This window comes from Arachis stenosperma, chromosome 8 (assembly GCF_014773155.1).
Source record: "Arachis stenosperma cultivar V10309 chromosome 8, arast.V10309.gnm1.PFL2, whole genome shotgun sequence".
NCBI lineage: Eukaryota > Viridiplantae > Streptophyta > Magnoliopsida > Fabales > Fabaceae > Arachis > Arachis stenosperma.
Window position 1 is genome coordinate 26177325 of NC_080384.1, and position 15096 is coordinate 26192420.

The 15096-nt window shown below is 41.6% G+C and overlaps 1 non-coding gene across 1 annotated transcript; it reads left to right on the forward strand.

Annotated features, from left to right (window-relative positions):
• Positions 1-14641: 14641 nt before the first annotated feature.
• On the forward strand, positions 14642-14745 carry LOC130947055 (small nucleolar RNA R71). The gene has a single exon (XR_009072468.1). It is a non-coding gene; the product is annotated as a small nucleolar RNA R71 (small nucleolar RNA).
• Positions 14746-15096: the final 351 nt, after the last annotated feature.

Genomic DNA, 15096 nt, shown 5'->3' on the forward strand with positions numbered 1-15096 from the left:
AGTCCGACTTCTTTGGAGTGGAGTCTGCGTCGAATCCGATCTCTTCTGAGGAGGTCGGTTGTGAGGGAAGGCCAATCTATGGATTGGGTCTTTTTTATCTTATTTGGACCTGGGCCTTAGCATTGGGTCAGGGTATGAACAGTGCCCCTACTCGAGTCCGATCTCATTAATTAATGAGTTGGATTCGAGTATTTGAACTCGGACTTATAGCCGATGTGAAGTGGGAACCGACATGATTTTCAAAACTGACGTGTTTTTTTGTTAAATTCAAACAGTCGCGTCTAATCAAACGTCGCGCCCATTAGAGTTTTTCGTATTCACACGTGGGGTAGCAGTTACATTGGTAACGGTGCACACCTTAAATGATCACGTCGATTTACCGTTGTACCCCTAACGAGTTTATAAATACTTTTTCCTCTCTTTCTTTGTTTTCTTTTTGAAAAAAAAAACTTTTTGCCTACACCCTCTGTTCGAAAGAAAACTTTTTCCTTCTTCGAGTGCCTTGGTTGCTGTCGCACCTGTTCTTGTTTGCAAGCAAAGGTCATTTCTTTCTCCTCTCTTCTCTTATTAATGAATGCTTTTGTTTGCATGTTTTGTTTAGAGGAGCGTTTTATAGCGTGCTCATAGTGAACCGGACCGTAGGTCTAGTGACTCTGTTTTATTGAAGAACTTACTTAGGCCTTTTTAAAGACCTGTTTTTGATCCTTCCCATTTTTTCTTTGTAGGTTTTGTTGTCTTTTTACCTACTATAAAAGATGTCTTTCCTTGAGTCCTTATCGCTATGGGTGGATGTTACAGTTCTTGGGGAGAGCCCCTTAGTAGACACAGACTATATCATTAACCTTCGTACCCACCATAGGATCTGCGGCTCTGATGATGACGAGCCGAAGTATGAGTTGATTGCCCCAGGCCCAGAAGACCGGGTTTGCTTTGGGAGGCTTTCTGATGCTAGCCCTCATTTCTTTTTTATGTACGAAAACCTTTTTACCCGCCTGGGAGTTTTTCTGCCTTTTTCTGATTTTGAAATAGCTGTTTTGTCTCACTGCCGTGTCGCTCCTACTCAGCTTCACCCCAATAATTGGGTCTCCTGAAGATTTACCAACTTGTTAGCCAGGCACTGGATTTTTCGACTTCTCTGAAAATCTTCTTTTATCTTTTCCATATGACCAAGCCCTTCAGTGGGCAGAACAATAAGCAACAGTGGGTGTCTTTCTGAGCTATTCAAGTTCGGAAAGTTTTTAACCTTTTTATGAATCTTTTCATGACTTTAAAAACTTTTTCTTCAAAGTTCAAGCCATAGAGGGTCACCATCCTTTTTTCTTGGATGAAAATTCTTCTCCCTGCTTTCCTGTTTACTGGTTAGAGGCCTTTCCTGTCGATAAGTGATAAACCCCATTTTTAGGGTTTATCTTGTATTGAATTTAGAGTATTTTGATGACCTTTTCTCGCATTTAACCTATGAATTAGCATGGTTTTATTATCTCTCCCGTATTTGTGCTTAAGTGTAAAAACATGCTTTTTAAGCCTTTAATTTGATAATTTTAATTCATCCTTGATTCCATAAGATGCCTTGATGTGTTTGCTAGTAGTCTCAGGTTGAAATAGGCTAGACATGGATCAAGGGAGCAAGGAAGAAAGCATGCAAGTGGAGAAAAGCACAAAAACCAAAGAATTGATCTCGACCAAGCACGCGCACGCGCACAAGGCGCTCGCACGCACATTGCAGAATCGGCCAGGGACGCGCACGCGTACCGTGCGCGCACGCGTCGATGATCGCACATGACTTCATTAAAGCAACACGTGCATGGCGATTTGAGAGGGTTTCTGAACCCATTTTGGCGCCAATTGATGATAGAAAGGAATAAAAGGATCAAGGATTGAGGGCAAGGCATCATCATTCTATCATATAGCATAATTAGGATTAGTTTAGAGAGAGAAGCTCTCACTTCTCTCTAGGATTAGGATTAGGTTAATTTCTCCTCTTATATCTAAGTTTAATTCATGCTTCAATTCACTTTTCCTTCATCAAGTTTTAAGCTTCCCCTCTTCATCTTTCTAGTTATGTACTTTAATAATTGTAATTCTTCATTTTGTGTTGGATAGATTGTTGTTCCTTTGTTTTCTTTCAATAATGCAATTTGAGGTAATTCATGATAATTGTGATTTCCTTGATTGTTATTGTTAATTCTTTGTAATAATTGTTGTTAGACTTCATTCTTGTTGTTGATTTACTATGCTTTCCCTTTGTGCCTTCCAAGTGTTTGATGAAATGCTTGGTTGAGTTCTAGTGTAGATTTTGTTCCTCTTGGCCTAGGTAGAGTAATTAGTGACTCTTGAGTTATCTAATTCCTTTGTTGATTGATAATTAGAAGTTGCTAATTGATTTGAATGTCTCTAAAGCTAGTCATTCCTTTAGGAGTTGATTAGGACTTGAGGAATCAAATTGATTCATCCACTTGACTTCCCTCCATGGTTAGAGGTTAACTAAGTGGGAGCAATGAACAATTCTCATCACAATTGAGAAAGGCAACTAGGATAGGATTTCTAGTTCTCATATCTTGCCAAGAGCTTTGTTAGTTGTTAGTTTATTTTTCTTGCCATTTACCTTTCATGCCTCTTATCAAAACCCCAAAATAATTCATAACCAATAACAAGACACTTCATTGTAATTCCTAGGGAGAACGACCGGAGGTTTAATACTTCGGTTTATAAATTTTAGGGGTTTGTTTTAGTGACAAACAACTTTTTGTATGAAAGGATTATTGTTTGGTTTAGAAACTATACTTTACAACGAGATTTCATTAGTGAAATTCTAAACCGTCAAAAATCCAATCACCAAAATGGCGCCGTTGCCGGGGATGTGCAATGGTGTTATGTTATTGGTTATTGTACATATGTGAATAGTGTGAATATCTTGCTTTTTGTTTTATTTGCTAGTTGTAGAATTTTATTTTCTCCTTCCACCATGAATTCTCACTTTGGCTATGAGTGTGATTACAACTATGTTGTAGGTGATGAGAGCTTCAATGAGGATGTGCATCAAAGATGGGACAATCAAAGGTGGGAAGAGCCATATGCTTATGATCAATCCTCTTGGCAACAACCCCCACCAATGCACTATGAAGAAGATCCATTCTATGATGCATATCAATCAAATGGCTATGGTGAATCTCCTTGTGATTTTCAACAATCACCATCACATGCCTATGAATCTCACCCTCAACATGAACCTCAACCATTCTCAAAAGCCTTTCCATACCAAGCACCTTCCTATGATCCATATCCATCATATGACCAAGCAACCATACCATACTCCTATAACCATTATGAGCAAGAACCTTTAGAACCACCACAATTCCAAGATTACTACTACCAAAAACCACCTCAATACACACAATCTCCACAACCTTACCAAGAAGAACCACCTTCCTATTATGAACCCTCTCTCCAAAATGATGAGCCTTCCTACCCATCACAAGCCCCAATAGACGATCCTCTCACTTTGTTACTTCAAGGACAAGAAGCCATGAAGTGAGATACACTTGAGTTTGTGACCAATTTGACCAAGGTGGTGCATACTCTAGCCCACCAATGTTTGAAGACTCAAGGTAATTCCGTAACCACATGTGAAAAGTCAAAAGAAGAGCAAAACATAAAGGATAAATTGGAAAATTCGGTGGAAAAGGAGGAATCAAATTTTGTGTTAGAACAATTGGAGGAGCCTATGATCATTGAAGAAAAGGAAGAAGTGGTTGAAGATTTAGGAGATGTTAAAAGTCCATGGGAATGTAGCATCATGGAGCACTCTTCCACGAAGCTTGATATTGATGTTAAGGAGGGTGCGCAACCTCCAAGGCATATCATCGTTGGAGACTTGGAAGAAGCTTATCAAGAGATGGATTCAATCATGGATGAATTTCTCTCTACAATGGAACCCTCTCCCATTGGACATAAAGTTGAAGTTATAAAAGAGTGTGCACAACCTCCCAAGGAAGACGAAAATGGCATGGTGTATATTGAAATTGAAGAATATGAAGAGGTTGATCAAGAGATGGATTCATTCATCAATGAATTCCTATCCAAAATTGACTCACCTCCCATTGGGCAAGATGAAGTTCTTGAAGACAACACCAAGCCAAGTGAAAAAGGCGATAAGATTGAAATTGAAGAAGCTTGTGAAGAGGTGGAAATACACAAAGAAGAGTACAAGGAAGTAGACCTTGCATTGTCTAAGTGTGGGGAGATCCCCCTTCCCAAGATACCATCCAATACAACATTTAAGTGGGTAACGCCTCTATCTCTAAGCTTTAACTTCTCGCTTGAATATGGTTTAATTGAAAATGATGGTCAACTTCGAGCTCTTTGTGGAGTTAGGAATAGGAGAGAGTTGTGTAGTGGTTGGAAATTCGGTATAAAAATCATAAAGGCCAAGACTCCAAGGTATAGGAATGAGGATGGAACGGAAATCACCGTATATGGGTCTAGATGGAATCATTGGTGGAATAAAGAGAATTCTATGTGTCAATCACCCTTATGTCAACCACCCGCACGGAAAAATCATAAAAATCAACTAACGGACGGGTGTGAAGATAAGACATGGGATCCCGGTTTGCTATGTGAAGACCAACTATGGGGACTCATATCTTGGGTAGAACTTTGCCCAAGCGTGATGAAAATGGTTGGAAATTCTGTCAACCAATGGAGAAGCAAAGATCCTTAGAGATTCAAGGATGAGTACAAACATAAGCCACCATGACAATAAGCTCCTCAAAATGTCCAACTTAAGGACTTAAACTAAAAGTGCTAGGTGGGAGACACCCCACCATGGTAAACTCTTTCCATTCTCTTTTATTTTAGCTTCACAAGTGATTTGAGTTGCTATTGTAGGTAGATGTTTCATATAAATTTGTTTGTACAACTTAATTGTTAGTATATTCACATGTATGTTGTGTTTAGTAGTAGATGAATAATATCAAATTGCATTTTTGTGAATTGAATTTTTTTGTGTTTAGTAGTAGATGAATAAAGAGTTGTGAGCAGTATGGGGAGCACCTGAGCATAATTTTTCATGATAAAAAAAAAGAGAGAAAAAAAGAGGGGGGTGGACGCGCGCGCGCAATGTACGCGCACGCGTCCCTGAGTAGATGCATCATCACCCACATTCCAGAGAGTTGGGCCTCTCTTGGGCAACCACTATGCCATGAGCCCAAACGACCCACGCTGACGCGCACTACGTGCGTGCGCGCCGATCACGAGAACAAGGAAGTTCACGCGGACGTGCACCTGCCGCGTCCGCGTCGATCTGCTGCTGCAACTTTTGAGCCAAGCCCCAGAGAGTTGTGCTGGATCTGGGCCACCTTTAAGCCCCTAGCCCAACACAATTTGCGCAGACGCGCCCTCGCCGCGTGCGTGCCTATACGCCAAAAGGAGGAACAGACGCAAGCGCACGCATCGCACTAGCGCGCCTTACGACAAATTCTCAATGTACGCGGACGCGCGCTTGCCGCGCGCGCGTCCCTTACATGATGCCACTCTAGGCCTTTGCGCAGAGAGTTGGGCGTGCATCAAGCACACTCTAAGCCTCCAGCCAAACCCCATGTACGCGTGCGCGCGCTGTACGCGCACGCGCCCTTGAATAGTTTGCCCATCCACGCTTGAGCGCGCTGTACGCTCACGCGTGGATCCCTAGTTTCATCAATGTACGCGGACGCGCACGATACGCGCTCGCGTCGATTCAAAAATAGGATAACCCTACTACGCGAAGGGCATTGCGCAGTCGCGCACTCTCTCTTCTCCCTCATCATCTTCTTCTTCTTCTCACCCTCAACCGCCGCTAACAGCAGCGCCGTCGCCACCACCGCACGGCCAGCCTCTTTCTCTCACCATCAACCCCTTCGTTTTCTCTCTCTCTCACTTATCCACTCCGCTCCTACCTCTCACTTCTCCTTTCCCACCGCCGTAACTCTGCCACCACCGCCGGCAATAGGCACGCGGCGGCTCCTCCTTTTCTTCTCCCATTTCACATTCTCATCTCACCTGCCTTCTCTCACCATCGCCAGCTTCCCCTGTACTCTGTCTCTCACTCCGTCTTCGCTGCCTCACTGCCACAACTGCCACCATCCACGGCGGCGCGAACCTCTGATTCTGCTACCCCTGCTCCAATCCTAATTTCCCTTCCCATTCTCAGTTCTTCTCCACTCCCAGGTTCCTGCTCAAATTCTGTTTATTTTTAATTGTTTGATTCTGTTAGCTACTGTTAGTATCCTGTTAGTTAGTTTGAATTAAAATGTTGCATGATAGGATTAGTGGTGGACGAAATTGTGATCATCAATAATGGCTCTTTGGCATGTGCGTAAAAATTAACTCAGCACTTTCTTTCCACAACTCCGTTCAACTAACCAGCAAGTGTACTGGGTCATCCAAGTAATACCTTACGTGAGTAAGGGTCGATCCCACAGAGATTGTTGGTATGAAGCAAGCTATGGCTACCTTGTAAATCTCAGTTAGGCAGATTAAAATAGTTTATGATGAGTTCGAAAATTAATAATAAACAGAAAATAAAATAAGATAGAAATACTTATGTAAATCAATAGTGGGTATATCAGATAAGTGTATGGAGATGCTGTGCTCCTCTCGAATCTCTACTTTCTTCTTACATTCATCCAATCCTTCTTACTCCTTTCCATAGCAAGCTGTATGTAGGGCATCACCGTCGTCAATGGCTACTTTTCATCCTCTCGGGAAAATGGTCCTATGCGCTGTCACTGCATGGCTAATCGTCTGGAGGCATCACCCTTGCCGATGGCTACATCCCATCCTCTCAGTGAAAACGGTCCAAATGCTCTGTCACAGCACGGCTAATCATCTGTCGGTTCGCAATCAGACTGGAGTAGAATCCCTTGATTCTTTTGCATCTGTCACTAACGCCCAGCCTTCAGGAGTTTGAAGCTCGTCATAGTCATTCAATACCGGAATCCTACTCAGAATACCACAGACAAGGTTAGACTTTCCGGATTCCCGGGATCCTACTTGGAATACCACAAACAAGGTTAGACTTTCTGGATCCCCATGAATGCCGCCATCTATCTCGCTTATACCACGAAGATTCTGTTGGGGAATCTAAGAGATATGCGCCCGGCCTAAAGTAGAACGGAAGTGGTTGTCAGTCACGCGCGTTCATAGGTGAGAATGATGATGAGTGTCACGGATCATCACATCCATCAAGTTGAAGTGCAACGTATATCTTGGAATAAGAATAAAAGAGAATTGAATAGAAAGTAATAGTAATTGTATTGAAGCTTGAGGTACAGCAGAGCTCCACACCCTTAATTTATGGTGTGCAGAAACTCCACCGTTGAAACTACATAAGTGAAAGGTTCAGGCATGGCCGAATGGCCAGCCCCCTAAAACGTGATCAATAGCCTCTTAAGATGAAGAATAAAACAAAACTGAGACCAAAGATGAAACGTGGTCAAAAAGACGTCTAATACAATAGTTAAATGTCCTATATATACTAGACTAGCTACTAGGGTTTACATGAGTAAGTAATTGATGCATAAATCCACTTCCGGGGCCTACTTGGTGTATGCTTGGGCTGAGCTTGATCTATCCACGAGCTGAGGCTTTTCTTGGAGTTGAACGCCGAGTTATAGCATGTTTCTGGCGTTCAACTCCGGGTTATGACGTGTTTCTGGCGTTTAACTCCAGACAGCAGCATGTACTTGGCGTTGAACGCCAATTTACGTCGTCAATTCCCGAATAAAGTATGGACTATTATATATTGCTGGAAAGCTATGGATGTCTACTTTTCAACGCCGTTGAGAGCGCGCCATTTGGAGTTCTGTAGCTCCAGAAAATCCATTTCGAGTGCAGGGAGGTCAGAATCCAACAGCATCAGCAGTCCTTTTGTCAGCCTTTTTCAGAGTTTTGCTCAAGTCCCTCAATTTCAGCCAGAAATTACCTGAAATTACAGAAAAACACACAAACTCATAGTAAAGTCCAGAAATGTGAATTTAACATAAAAACTAATGAAAACATCCCTAAAAGTAGCTTGAACTTACTAAAAACTACCTAAAAACAATGCCAAAAAGCGTATAAATTATCCGCTCATCACAACACCAAACTTAAATTGTTGCTTGTCCCCAAGCAACTGAAAATAAATTAGGATAAAAAGAAGAGAATATACTATAAATTCCAAAATATCAATGAATATTAATTCTGATTAGATGAGCGGGACTTGTAACTTTTTGCTTCTGAATAGTTTTGGCATCTCACTTTTTCCTTTGAAGTTTAGAATGATTGGCTTCTCTAGGAACTTAGAATTTCGGATAGTGTTATTGACTTTCCTAGTTAAGCATGTTGATTCTTGAACACAGCTACTTATGAGTCTTGGCTGTGGCCCTAAGCACTTTGTTTTCCAATATTACCACCGGATACATAAATGCCACAGACACATGACTGGGTGAACCTTTTCAGATTGTGACTTAGCTTTGCTAAAGTCCCCGGTTAGAGGTGTCCAGAGCTCTTAAGCACACTCTTTTGCTTTGGATAACGACTTTAACCACTCAGTCCCAAGCTTTTCACTTGGACCTTCATGACACAAGCACATGGTTAGGGACAGCTTGATTTAGCCGCTTAGGCCTGGATTTTATTTTCTTGGGCCCTCCTATCCATTGATGCTCAAAGCCTTGGATCATTTTTTTTTACCCTTGCCTTTTGGTTTTAAGGGTTATTGGCTTTTTCTGCTTGCTTTTTCTTTTTCTTTCTATTTTTTTTCGCCATTTTTTTTCCGCAAGCTTTTGCTTTTTCACTGCTTTTTCTTGCTTCAAGAATCAATTTCATGATTTTTCAGATCATCAATAACATTTCTCTTGGTTCATCATTCTTTCAAGAGCCAACAATTTTAACATTCATAAACAACAAGATCAAAATTATGCACTGTTCAAGCATTCATTCAGAAAACAAAAAGTATTGTCACCACATCAATATAATTAAATTAAATTCAAGGATAAATTCGAAATTCATGTACTTCTTGTTCTTTTGAATTAAAACATTTTTCATTTAAGAGAGGTGAAGGATTAATGGAATTTTATTCATAGCTTTAAGACATGGTTACTACATAATAATGATCATGAAGTAGAGACACAAAATATAGATAAACATAACATAGAAACCGAAAAACAGACAGAAATAAGAACAAGGAATGAATCCACCTTAGTGGCGTCTTCTTCTTAAAGGACCAACAATGTCCTTAAGCTCTTCTATGTCCCTTCCTTGCCTTTGTTGCTCCTCCCTCATTGCTCTTTGATCTTCTCTTATTTCATGGAGAATGATGGAGTGCTCATGATGTTCCACCCTTAATTGTTCCACATTGTGGCTCAAATCTTCTAAGGAAGTGTTGAGTTGTTCCCAATAGTTGTTGGGAGGAAAGTGCATCCCTTGAGGCATCTCAGGTATTTCTTGATGATGAGCTTCCTCATGCATCTCTTGAGATCCGTGGAGGGTTTCTCTTGCTTGCTCCATCCTCTTCTTGGTGATGGGCTTATCCTCTTCAATGGAGATGTCTCCTTCTATGATAACTCCAGCTGAGTAACATAGATGGCAAATAAGGTGAGGAAAAGCTAGCCTTGCCATGGTGGAGGGCTTTTCGGCTATTTTGTAGAGTTCATTGGAGATGACTTCATGAACTTTTACTTCCTCTCCAATCATGATGCTATGAATCATGATAGCCCGATCCACAGTAACTTCAGATCGGTTGCTAGTGGGAATGATGGAGCGTTGAATGAACTCCAACCATCCTCTAGCCACAAGCTTGAGGTCCAGTCTTCTTAGTTGAACTGGCTTACCTTTGGAGTCTCTTTTCCATTGAGCTCCTTCCACACATATGTCCATAAGGACTTGGTCCAACCTTTGATTAAAGTTGACCCTTCTAGTGTAGGGGCGTACATCTTCTTGCATCATGGGCAAGTGGAACGCCAACCTTACATTTTCCGGACTAAAATCTAAGTATTTTCCCCGAACCATTGTGAGATAATTCTTTGGACTCGGGTTCATACTTTGATCATGGTTCCTAGTGATCCATGCATTGGCATAGAACTCTTGAACCATTAAGATTCCGACTTGTTGCATGGGGTTGGTTAGGACTTCCCAACCTCTTCTTCGGATCTCATGTCGGATTTTCGGATACTCATTTTTCTTGAGCTTGAAAGGGACCTCAGGGATCACCTTCTTCTTTGGCACAACATCATAGAAGTGGTCTTGATGGCTTTTGGAGATGAATCTTTCCATCTCCCATGACTCGGAGGTGGAAGCTTTTGTCTTCCCTTTTCCTTTTCTAGAGGATTCTCCGGCCTTAGGTGCCATTGATGGTAATGGAAAACAAAAAGCTTATGCTTTTACCACACCAAACTTAAAATATTGCTCGCCCTCTGATGAGCGGATAATTTATACGCTTTTTGGCATTGTTTTTAGGTAGTTTTTAGTAAGTTCAAGTTACTTTTAGGGATGTTTTCATTAGTTTTTATGTTAAATTCACATTTCTGGACTTTACTAGGAGTTTGTGTGTTTTTCTGTGATTTCAGGTAATTTCTGGCTGAAATTGAGGGACATGAGCAAAACTCTGAAAAGGGCTGACAAAAGGACTGCTGATGCTGTTGGAATCTGACTTTCCTGCACTCAAAATGGATTTTCTAGAGCTACAGAACTCCAAATAGTGCGCTCTCAACGGCGTTGGAAAATAGACATCCAGAGCTTTCCAGAAATATATAATAGTCCATACTTTATTCGGAAATTGACGACGTAACTTGGCGTTGAACGCCAAGTACATGCTGCTGTCTGGAGTTAAACGCCAGAAACACGTCATGATCCGGAGTTGAACGCCCAAAACACATTATATCTTGGAGTTCAACTCCAAGAAAAGCCTCAGCTCGTCGATAGACCAAGCTCAGCCCAAACATACACCAAGTGGGCCCCGGAAGTGGATTTATGCATCAATTACTTACTTCTGTAAACCCTAGTAGCTAGTTTATTATAAATAGAACTCTTTACTATCATATTATCATCTTGGTTTTGATCCCTGGATTGTATTTTGATCCAGTGACCACGTTTTGGGGGCTGGCCATTCGGCCATGCCTGAACCTCTCTCACTTATGTATTTTCAACGGTGGAGTTTCTACACACCATAGATTAAGGGTGTGGAGCTCTGCTGTACCTCAAGTTTCAATGCAATTACTATTATTTTCTATCCAAATAAATTTTATTCTTAATCCAAGGTATACGTTGCACTTCACCTTGATGAATGTGATGATCTGTGACACTCATCATCATTCTCACCTATGAACGCGCGTGACTGACAACCACTTCCGTTCTACCTTAGGCTGGGCGCATATCTCTTAGATTCCCCAACAGAATCTTCGTGGTATAAGCTAGAATTGATGGCGGCATTCATGAGGATCCGGAAAGTCTAAACCTTGTCTATGGTATTCCGAGTAGGATTCTGGGATTGAATGACTGTGACGAGCTTCAAACTCCTGAAGGCTGGGCGTGATGACAAACGCAAAAGAATCAAGGGATTCTATTCCAACCTGATTGAGAACTGACAGATGATTAGCCGTGCCGTGACAGAGCATAGGACCATTTTCACTGAGAGGATGGGATGTAGCCATTGACAACGGTGATGCCCTACATACAGCTTGCCATGGAAAGAAGAAAGAAGAATTGGATGAAAGCAGCAGGAAAGCAGAGATTCAGAAGGAACACAGCATCTCCATATGCCTATCTGAAATTTCCACCATTGGATTACATGAGTAACTTTATCTTTATTTTCAGTTTATTTAATTTAATCCTATAATCTCTTAATTTAGTTATTTAACCTGACTGGGATTTACAAGGTGACCATAGCTTGCTTCATACCAACAATCTCCGTGGGATCGACCCTTACTCACGTAAGGTATAACTTGGACGACCCAGTGCACTTGCTGGTTAGTTGTGCGAAGTTGTGAACCATGGCATTGACACCAAGTTTTTGGAGCCATTACCTGGGATTGTTAAAGTGAAAAGAATGAATCACAATTTCGTCCACCACCCTCGAGCAAGAAAAGAAAGAAGAGAAAAAGAAGAAGAAGAAAATATGGAGGAGAATGGAGAGTGTGGGTTTCGGCCAAGGTATAGAAGAGAGTGTTGTGTTGTGTGAAAATGAAGTGGAATGGAGGGGTTTATATAGGGAAAGGGGAGAGGGTAGGTTCGGCCATTTTAGGGTGGGTTTGGGTGGGAAAGTGTTTTTGAATTTTGAAGGTAGGTGGGTTTTATAGGGAAGAGTGGATGGATGTGAGTGGTGAAGAGGTGATGGGGAAGAGAGATTGAGGTGATTGGTGAAGTTGTTGGGAAGTGTGACATGGGGGAGAGTGTAATAGGATTAGGAGGTAAGGTGGAAATATGTTAGGTGGGGATCCTGTGGGGTCCACAGATCCTGAGGTGATCCTGTGGGGTCCACAGATCCTGATGTGTTAAGGAATTCCATCCCTGCACCAAATAGGCATGTAAAATGCCTTTGCATACCATTCTTGCGTTTAAACGCCGAGGTGATGCACGTTCTGGGCGTTCAACGCCCATGTGAAGCATGTTCTGGGCGTTCAACGCCCATATGTAGCATGTTTCTGGCGTTCAGCGCCAGATTCATGCTCTGTTCTGGCGTTGAACGCCAGCCAGATGCTCCTTACTGGCGTTGAACGCCAGCCTGTCCTTCCTCCAGGGTATGATTTTTCTTCTGCTATTTTTGATTCTGTTTTTAATTTTTATATTTTTTTCGTGACTCCACATGATCATGTACCTAATAAAATACAAAATAACAATAAAATAAAATAAATTAAAAATTAGATAAATAAAATTGGGTTGCCTCCCAACAAGCGCTTCTTTAATGTCAATAGCTTGACAGTGGACTCTCATGGAGCCACAAGGTGATCAGGTCAATGTTGTATAGTCCCAACACCAAACTTAGAGTTTGGATATGGGGTCTTAACACCAAACTTAGAGTTTGGTTGTGGCCTCCCAACACCAAACTTAGAGTTTGACTGTGGGGGCTCTTCTTGACTCTGAACTGAGAGAAGCTCTTCATGCTTACTCTTTTTTGTCACAGAGGGATGGCCATGTGCCTTAAACACAAGGTAGTCCCCATTCAATTGAAGGACTAATTCACCTCTGTTGACGTCTATCACAGCTCCTGCTGTAGCTAGGAAAGGTCTTCCAAGGATGATGCATTCATCCTCTTCCTTCCTAGTGTCTAAGATTATGAAATCAGCAGGGATGTAAAGGCCTTCAACATTTACTAACACATCCTCTACTATTCCATAAGCTTGTCTCAATGATTTGTCTGCCAATTGTAATGAGAACAAGGCAGGTTGTACCTCAATGATCCCCAACTTCTCCATTACAGAGAGTGGCATAAGATTTATCCCTGACCCTAGATCACATAGAGCTTTTTCAAAAGTCATGGTGCCTATGGTACAAGGTATTAAGAACTTGCCAGGATCTTGTCTCTTTTGAGGTAAAATCTTCTGAATCCAGGTGTCTAGTTCACCAATGAGCAAGGGAGGTTCACTTTTCCCAGTCTCATTACCAAACAACTTGGCATTTAGCTTCATGATAGCTCCTAAATATTGAGCAACTTGCTCTCCAGTCACATCTTCATCCTCTTCAGAGGAAGAATAGTCTTCAGAGCTCATGAATGGTAGAAGGAGATTTAATGGAATCTCTATGGTCTCTATATGAGCCTCAGATTCCTTTGGATCCTTAATAGGAAACTCCTTCTTGCTTGAGAGACGTCCCAGGAGGTCTTCCTCACTAGGATTTTCGTCCTCCTCCTCCCTTGTGCATTCGGCCATATTGACTAAATCAATGGCCTTGCACTCTCCTTTTGGATTCTCTTCTGTATTGCTTGGGAGAATACTGGGAGGAGTTTCAATGACTTTCTTACTCAGCTGGCCCACTTGTGCCTCCAGATTTCTGATGGAGGATCTTGTTTCACTCATGAAACTGAAAGTGGCCTTTGACAGATCAAAGACTAAGTTGGCTAAATTAGAAGTGTTTTGTTCAGAATTCTCTGTCTGTTGCTGAGAAGATGATGGAAAAGGCTTGCTATTGCTCAGCCTATTGCGTCCACCATTGTTAAAGCCTTGTTGAGGCTTTTGTTGATCCTTCCATGAGAAATTTGGATGATTTCTCCATGATGAATTATAGGTGTTTCCATAAGGTTCACCCATGTAATTAACCTCTGCCATTGCAGGGTTCTCAAGATCATAAGCTTCTTCAGAAGCTGCCTCTTTAGTACTGTTGGATGCATTTTGCCATCCATTCAGACTTTGAGAAATCATGTTGACTTGCTGAGTCAACACTTTGTTCTGAGCCAATATGGCATTCAGAGCATCAATTTCATGAACTCCTTTCTTTTGAGGTATCCCATTATTCACGGAATTCCTCTCAGAGGTGTACATGAATTGGTTATTTGCAACCATGTCAAATGAGTTCTTGAGCCTCTTCAGGTGTTTTCTTTAGGTGAATGGATCCACCTGCAGAATGGTCCAATGATATTTTCGAAGATTCAGATAGACCATAATAGAATATATCTAATATGGTCCATTCTAAAAACATGTCAGATGGACAACTTTTGGTCAGCTGCTTGTATCTTTCCCAAGCTTCATAGAGGGATTCACCATCTTTCTGTTTGAAGGTCTGAACATCCACTCTAAGCTTGCTCAGCTTTTGAGGAGGAAAGAATTTATCCAAGAAAGCCGTGACCAGCTTATCCCAGGAGTCCAGGCTATCTTTAGGTTGTGAGTCCAACCATATTCTAGCTCTGTCTCTTACAGCAAAAGGGAAAAGCATGAGCCTGTAGACTTCAGGATCAACTCCATTCGTCTTAACAGTCTCACAAATCTACAAGAACTCAGTTAAAAACTGATAAGGATCTTCAGATGGAAGTCCATAAAACTTGCAGTTTTGTTGCATTAAGGCAACTAGCTGAGGTTTCAGCTCAAAATTGTTTGCTCCAATGGCAGGAATGGAGATGCTTCTTCCATCAAATTTGGACGTTGGCTTTGTGAA